Source organism: Cupressus sempervirens, chromosome 3, assembly GCF_028749045.1.
Source record: "Cupressus sempervirens isolate cs-2001-9-10 chromosome 3, ASM2874904v1, whole genome shotgun sequence".
Taxonomy (NCBI): domain Eukaryota; kingdom Viridiplantae; phylum Streptophyta; class Pinopsida; order Cupressales; family Cupressaceae; genus Cupressus; species Cupressus sempervirens.
The window spans coordinates 691861445-691870788 of NC_143120.1; positions in this window are offsets into that span (position 1 = coordinate 691861445).

The window sequence follows — 9344 nt, forward strand, 5'->3', positions numbered from 1 at the left end:
TATGACAACATGCTCTGAGAGATAACCATTGCTTCTACAATGCAATTGTTGCATATGCATTGCAATTATGACAAAAGAGTCAAAGTTTCAACCATCTTAATTACAATGTTGTATTATCGCAATTGTGATGTTGTGAACATGAACTCTTGTTCTTCCCTTCTACCCAGTTATGACAGTGTCTACAATTGTAATTATGATGGATTCCCTCACTGTCATAATTTGTGATAGCAAAAGTTCGACGAGAGTTGACAAGTGAGTCTGGCGTTAGGCAATGGTTGGACATCACAATTGCAATGTTTTTATGTCACAAAACCACTCCAAATGTTGTAGCGCCAAATTTTCAATTCAGTACCAAAATTCATCTCATCTCAAAAATTAACTTATGTCCTTATGCAGCTATCATTATTCTGATTTGGGCTTACATGCATACAATATTAGGAACTAATGTATGATATATAAATTTGAGGCATAGTTCCATACATACCTTATCATTTCGTTTCAGGTAGGGGAATTACCTAATCCATTGGATTCAGTGACCACAACTTCTCCATTTACACTATTGTCTCCTTTTGACTTCTTTCTCCATGTTTGATTCCTTTCATTCCTTCTTCAACATTGACCTTTGCCTTTCCATTGTTTACCTTAACACTTGGTGTTGGTGCTTGGTTCATAGAGTCCTTTCTTAGATGATTGAATTTCTGATAGTTGAAACATATTGGTCCAAAATTCCTCTAGTTTCCAAATCTTCTTCTATGTTGTATTTTAGACAATTTTCTACAATGTGTCCGTATTTTCCACAATATTGATAATTTAACCAAGTATTGAAATCCTAATTTATGGCATTACCTTTCTTAGGTGCTTTGCCTAAACCTTTAGGTGTCAAATTGTTCTTTTCTTTAGATCTACAATCCCATACTTCTAAAATGTATAATAGTAACCTTCAAATCTAGAAGTAGTTGGTGCTTTATTGAACTTTGGTCTATACTCAACTGCTTGATGACCTTGTCTATTGCAAGTGAAATAATAACCATTGAGTTTAGGTTTAGGGTTTGACTTACCAATCTTGCTCCTATAAAATTATTTTGTATGGCTTGATTATCCATAGTGACAACGTGTGGGCTTCTTTTTCTTTGATTTTCCATTTGAATTTCTTTGTTCTCCTTTCCTTGATGATTCTCCTTACTCAACACACAATATGAACTCAACATACCCTAGTCCAAAAGTGTCATTAGTTATCCTTGGTGCATTTGTTTATTCATTGAGAAATCTCATAACCTCTTTAGCTTTGTTCAACCTCTCAACAAATTCCTTTTCATCTTTCAACTCATTTATCAGTCTGTCATTCTTGGATTTCAAATTTACAATCTCCAAATCTTTTCATGTAATCTCATGATTTACACTTAGTAATTGATTGATCATGTCAAATTGATTATGGATCAACTTATGTACTTTATTGATCCTTTCATCAATTCTTGTAACCATTTTTCTCTTGTCTTCATCAACAATTACCTTGTCATCTTCAAATTTCTTCTTTTATTCCATGACTTCACATAACCTTACTCAATGCATCTCATGTTCTCTATTCAATGTTTTGACTTCCTCATTCAAGGTATTGTTCCTCTCTAATAGATCTTCTATTGCTATATCAGACCCACTAGACCTTTCTTCATCAAATAGTTCTTCAACAATCTTTTTTTTTTTGGGTGTCATTTTGTTGAATTTCCACCCCCTTCCTTCTCTTCAAGGATTTCCTTAATATCTCTTTTGTAGCCTTGACTTTTTCATATGCAAGTTACACATGAATCTTCTAGTGCTTAGTGACATTTCTCAATTTGTAGGCTTCTATCTTGAAGATCTTTAACTCTCAAGTAGTTAGAATTCTACCAATTTAATTTATATTCTCATACTAATTGTTAGAAATCTAATAGGGAAAGTGAGATACTGAGAAGGGAGGTGGAGGGTGGGGGGCGAGGTGGCGGGGGGTGGGGCATGAATCAAGATCTATAAAAAAAATTCTCATTTCAAACATGAAACATATTTGATATAACCACATAAATTCTCATTTAAACATTCATCTCATATCAATGTAACCCATTCACATTAATATAATATCAGGTCTACCTTCTAACTCTATGATTATAAACTCATAAACACATAAGACATACATAGATTTGGTAACACAGAAACTCTCTAAGGTGAAGGTAAAACAACAGTGGGGATGAGACCCACAAAATATTCACTACTACAACAATAAAGTGTGCCTATTAAGGCTCCAATGTTTGATCACTTATAATGATCTACCATGTGAGGGGTTTTCTCCATTAAAGGCTAAAGAAACTATTGGGTTCTACCTTGGTTAAAAGATTTATACATCGCAGCTAAGTGAGTACTTTGTTAGGAGATTTATAAAATTCTGTTAAAGCTACTCTATTCTTGAAACACCTATCAAAATGTTTAGTACTTGATCCTTTGGTTAGCACTTCAATTTTGATGACATAAAATAATATTACCTTATTGTGATTGACCTTCTCTGTCTCTGCCAAGAAACTCTTCACTGCACTACTCGGTCTCTTCTGACTTAACACTCTAATTCACCTCCAAAATTGCATATGCAAATAGACTCACTCTTCATCCATACATACTCACGCAAGATCATAAATATGAACTAGGTCATACACCCTCCTTAAATAGATTTTTGTGTGAATCTTCTAGATCCAAATCAATGATCTAGATTCATTTCTTTTTACCACTTAATCCTTACAATTTTATGGTTAGTGGATTGCCTCACATAGGGATTAATTATCTTCCTTTGAAAGTGTAATCACCTCCTTAATTACCTCCTCGATCTTTGAAACACACTTCCATCTCGATAAAAATGGTTAACATAAAATTTAGTGCTATTCCAAAAAAATATGTTAAATTGTGTTATTATCCACTTACATCATATTGACGCTCAACATAAAATATTTCATCCCCTTGACCTTAACTATTCTCGACATGAACTAAATTAATTAGCCTTTGTATCACTTGGCGTCATCTACCCATTCCTGAAAAACTCGACAATCATTGAATTACTCAACGACCATTAGCTTGTTTGGTAGTAACTATTTCTTGGCACATGACTTGAAATATATATATAAGTTTTCAATAGTTAACTTGACCTATATAGGATGACTTAGTCACAGTGATGAGTGAATAACCCTACCTTGTGAATGACTAAGTGTTTAACACTAATAGATAACATGACTTATGGACCAACAAGTTTATGCGTGTTGAAGAAAAATTAGAAAAAAAAGGCTATAAAGAATAATAATGGAATGAACACAATGAGCCCCAAATAAATCATACCAATGAAGGATGAAAGATAAATGGTGTTGATATCACCATAGAGGATAGTTTCACCTTAGATATTCCAAAATAGTTCAAGGTTAGTACTATAGAAAAACATGTGGATACCCCAAAGAACACAAGGGTGTGAAAATTCATGGAAGGTTTCATGATTGATAATGCCATAATGAATATACCTACCAAAGAGAACCAACAAGTACTAGTAGTAGATATAACTAGAGGCGATGAGAACAAACTAGATCAAGTGCATACTAAAGATGTGTAGGTAGAAGATGAGAAATGAAAGCAAGAGAAAAAGAAAGGTACTATAAATAAGGAGAAGGAATATATAAAACTTGTATAGTTCTTGTCTAATATTAAACCAAGCTTGGATGAAGGATATGTGTTGGATACAATTATTTAATTATATGTTATCTTTGATGTTACACAAATATCAAGTATATATTGAGCAATCAGTGTATGCCAAGCTCACTTGGGAGTCAAAGGAAGTTACATTTGTATGATGAGTTTCTCATTGTTTACCAAGTATAGAGTGAGTGTTAACCGAGCTCACTCGGCTACCAAAGGGAGTTTGCAAGAAGATAGTGTCTACCGAGTTCACTCGGCAGCCAAAGAAAAGTTGGCATGGAACCAATGTTAACTAAGCTCACTCAGTTACCAAAGGAAGTCTGAAGGAAAATTGTTTCTAAGTTAGTGTTGACTAAGTTGGCCTGGCTAATGAAGGATTTTCCTGTATCAGTTTTGTTGGTTAGTTCCACACGATTCGCAGGTTAAATTTCCTTTATTTGAAATTATATTCAAGCCAACTTGACAAGGTAAATCATATAAGTATAAGGTCAAGTTGAGGATTGAATTCTGAGAAAGGAAGGAAGCATGGGATTGGAAAGATAAATCAAGGAAGTGTTAGTTTTTCGTGATTGATTAGGAAAGTAGTGTACATAGTTGCATGTAATTGTTATTTGTTTGCATGGTTTAATCCTAACAAGTGGTATCAAATCAAGGTTGTTTTCTAGTTATCCTTTATAGGAAAGTCTCATAGTTGAGTGGGAGTGATGGCAGACAAGGGTAAGCTGAGGGTTGACAGGTTTAATGGGCATAACTTCTAGTTATAGAAGATGCAAATGGAAGACTATCTTTATCAGAAGGATTATGGAAGCCGTTAGCAGGCAAAGCCAAGAATTAGGGATCTATGTCAAATGATGAATGGGATCTTTTAGACAGAAAGGCACTTGGAAGCATTAAATTATGCTTGGCACCATTATTGGCATTTAATATTACAAAAGCAAAGACAACAGAAGAATTGATGCAATCCCTAGCAAAACTGTATGAGAAACCCTTTGCTTTAAACAAGGTATTTCTCATGAAACGTTTATTTAATATAAAAATGGCAGAAGGTGGATCTGTTGCAGATCATTTAAATGAGTTTAAATCAATTACATGCAAATATAACCAATATCAGAAAATAATAGATCACACAAAAAAGAACACATGGCACCAAGATTTAACATGGTTCACCCAATCCCTAGGCTACGTCCACCAAATAGCAAGTCTGATATTATTACAATCTTGTAATTACAACTTGATTACAATCCGTAATCCTTTACAACTCAATACCACCGCAAGAACCAATTTTTCTTATCATCACAATCAAACAATCCCTAACCCTAAGCCCTTTTATACAAGTATTTTTACCGCTTCAGGGTTATAATTAATAATTACATGTCGGCCCAAAATCTCGATAAAAGAGGGCCCAATTTTTTTTTTAGGGTGATGCCCTGAGCCCCAAAGAATTTATGAAGTATGTAGAGTACTTTCTTGATCAGTCACCACAAACTAACAATCTACCACTTAGGGATTGATCAGGCTCCACACTAAACAACAGGAAGCGAGTTGATTGAGTTGCAAAGAACATTACGATCAAGGAGGATCAAGTATTCAAGCCAGAACATATATCTAAAATTAGAAAATTCAGTTTGCATTAGCAATTAAGTCATATCATTGTTACTCTAATAATTGTAGCAATGAATCAAATCTCTTAATAGAGTTAGCTTAACAACTATTTGCCAAATCCTCTAATAAGGTAGCATTTCTAGATTGAAGTTTCTAAAGACCTCTAACAAGGCCACTCCTAACAGGGTGAACTAAATCCTTTAATAGGGTCATACCTAGCAGTGTCTTTTGTAACCTTTGACAGGGTTGGCTCCTAATAGGGCTCACTTCAAAGGAATCAAAAATAGTAACTAGTTGTAATTGGTGGTTTTTCCCAAATTGGGTTTCCATGTTAAATCTTGGTGTCTCTTGTGTTAATGTTATTTTTTTTATGATTCTACAACTAAGTTAATTAAGGTTAATCATACTTGATATCATAAGATCTGCATATTCAATATTAACAAAGTAACAATGCATATATTCAGTATTAATTGAGTGTTTACCAAGTGACAATGATTGTTAGTGTAAATTGAGTTACTATTTTGACTAAGTGTTTCAGTGCTAACTGAGTTACAACAATATATTCAACAGAGTTTGATTTTATTTTGTACTAACATCTTAAGGGATCTAGGATTTGTTTTTGGTGTAGAGGTCCTCAAAAAAGTGTGAATGACTCTAATCACAATCCTTCAAGGTAAATATATACCTTCCAAGGGTCTTTAAGACTCCTTTCTCCCACACTTCAACTTTTCACAAACTTCTAAGAAAACTTCCATAATCTTCTTCACAAACTCCACAAAGTGACTTTAAAAGCCTACTTTGATTCTTAGGGCCCAAACTTGGAAATGATCACAACAAAATCCCCTAACTCTAACCAAGACTTGGAACACTTCAAGGGACACACAAGGATTAAGTTTCCACTACAGTTTGGATTCCCCAACTTTCACAACCATCAAATGCACTAAGAGGCCTAATTGCTCCTAGTAGGACTTTTATAGGTTTCAATGAAACAACTTAGAAATTTCTAGAAGAACTTGGTAAAAAAATTATAGTTTTAGACATCCTTTTGGACCATCTATCTATCCCCCAACTTTTAACTTTCTAACCTAGTCCAGCACCCTTGAACTCACACAGGCTTCTTAGGCCTAATTGGCCAAAAGAGGCTTGGAACACCTAGAAAATAGAAAGAATGGGGTTTAGAAACTGATGCAGAAGGTCTTCCTCCAACTTATCCCAACATGAAACAATCTTGTACCAAGTTCTAGACTTCCATATCTTCGTTCACCTTGCAAGCCCTCACCAAATTGGTTGAATACATGTGAATATTCAACCTAGGGATCGCTCATAGGACCTTTAGATCTCCTGATGCAAATCTAAGTATACATTGTTGTTAAGGATGAATCAGATGTTGAGAATGATAAGATGGCCCTTATTTCACATGTTAGTAAGAATGATACATAAATTATTGATAGTAGTTGTTCTCACCACATGACTGGTGATAAATCTAAATTTGACCACTTGGAACACTATGATGGTGGGAGTGTTAGAATTGGAAATGAAGAACCTATTGGAAATATAAGAGGAGTAACTAAGAGGGGAGGGATCAATCAATTACTACAAAATAAATTTCAGATCCCTTAGATGTCAGTAAAAAATAACCTCTGAAAACTGAACTCTGTTGAAGCTCAGCAACCACATATAAAATGTTGTAACTCGGTAAACATTGAAATAACTTGATAAATACTTAAAATGAAAATATTATGATGTTATCTATGATTATCATTACTTTAACTTAGTTGCAAATACATAAAAGAAATAACATGAACGCATATGATACCAAGATTTAACATGGAAACCCAATTTGGGAAAAACCACCAATTTCAACTAGTTACTAATTTTCACTCTTCTGAAGTGAGCTTTGTTAAGAGCCAACCTTGTTGAAGGTTACAAAACACATTGTTAGGTGTAACCCTATTAGAGGATTTAATCACCCTGTTAGGAGTGACCTTGTTAGAGGTCTTTAGACACTTTAATAGAAATGCCACCTTGTTAGAGGATTTACAAATAGCTATTAAGCCAACTCTTTTAAGAGGTTTAGATCATTGCTACAATAGTTAAAGAGTAACAATGAAATGACCTGATCTAGACGAAACTAATTGATGATTACAAATCTCAATTTTGGCTTGTATAATTGATCTTTCTTGATCAAATATATCTTTAAGCTCCAAAGGATATTTTTCTTATCCTTTTGATTTGCTTCCTCTTAGCATCATTAAATCTTCAATTATCTTCCATGCATTTACACTTTCTAAATCTCAACTTGACCTTATACTTATATCTTTCATATTGTCAAGTCAACTAGAATTAAACTTAGAATAATTAATATTCATCTCCTTAGTTAGCTAGAACCAATAGATAAATCAATTGAACTTAATATGCCAAAATAAGAAAATCCTTCGTTAGGTAACTAAGCTCGGTAGACACTAACTCAAAAATATTTTTCCTATGTTAACCAAGTGAAACTCGGTCAACACTGGATACTTGCAAAGTTCATTTGTTAACTGAGTGAGCTCGGTTAATACTGGTTCCATCCAACATTTCCTTTATTAACTGAGTGAGCTCACTTAACACTCATCTTCCACAAACTTTCCTTTGGTGCCTAAGTGAACTCGGTAGAAATTGTCTTCTAAACTTGGCAAACTCTAGAATGCTCGATAGACACATAAAACTATCTTCAATGCCTGAGTGATCTTGACATACACTAACTGGTGATGATATGACATTTTGTGTACAATCAAATACAATACACAATTACTCAATTTTTTCAATTGTCTCCCTCTTTGGCATTGATGGAAACACAACATGTCATAACACAATGAAATTTTGGAGAAAGAATAAAATAAGGAGCATATCATTAGTTTCATTCTAATTCTCATCCATGAGAACTCCCTCTATTAGTGTAAACTCTTTCTGTCTTCAATTTCTCCCTCTGTCAGAAAGCTTCTATTTGCTAGAACTTCTGCCAAGTTCATTCCTCCTCTTTGACAATTCTTTCTATGAGATATGACAGAAAACTTCTCCACAAAATTTTTTATGAGATATGATAGCAAGCTTCTTCCTCTTTGATATCTCATGCAAAAGACAATGTTCAATGAATATCAATATACCTCAAGTACTAATTCATTTGCAATATACCCTTGTCAATACTGCACCAACTAATTGATCTTCAACATGCTTTGGTTGATGCATCACTAAACTTCATTTATTGAGCTTCAGATAGGGGAATGACCCCTAGCTTACCTCTTAGATATAAAAATGCATCCTTAGGTAATGGCTTGGTGAATATGTTTGCAATTTGTTCTTTTGTACTCACATATTTCAATCTAACTTCTTTATCTTGTACCAATTCTCTAAAGAAATGATATTTTATAGCAATATGTTTTTTTTTGGTGTGCATCGTTGGATTCTTTGATATATTGACTGCACTAGTGTTATCACAGTATATGACTATTGGATCCTTGATTTCTATCTTCATACCTACCAACTATTGTTTGAACCAAGCAATATTAGAATAATTAACTGTTGCTGCCACATATTCTACCTCTGATATGGATTGAGTGATAAAAATTTATTTCTTGCTTCACCAAGACACTAGTCTTTTACCAAGAAAGAATGCTCCACCACTAGTGTTTTTTCTGTTATCAATACTTCTTGCTCAATTAGCATCTGTGAATACTTTTAAATCCAAATTGCCTCCTATTTTGTACCATAAACCATAGTCTTCAGTACCTTTTAGATATCTTATGATTCTCTTGATTGCCATCATGTGATTTTCTTTGAGATTTGCTAAGAATCTTGCCACCATAACAATTGCTAATGTAATATCAGGCATTTTATGTACTACATACTACAATTTTCCAATCATTGATCTATATGTAGTCTAATCTACCTCTTTGGAATCATCATTCTTGAAAATTTTATGTCTAGTAGACATAGGGGTTCCAACTGGTCTTGAATCTTCCATTCTAAATTTCATTAGTATCTCCTTGATATATTTAGATTGAGTA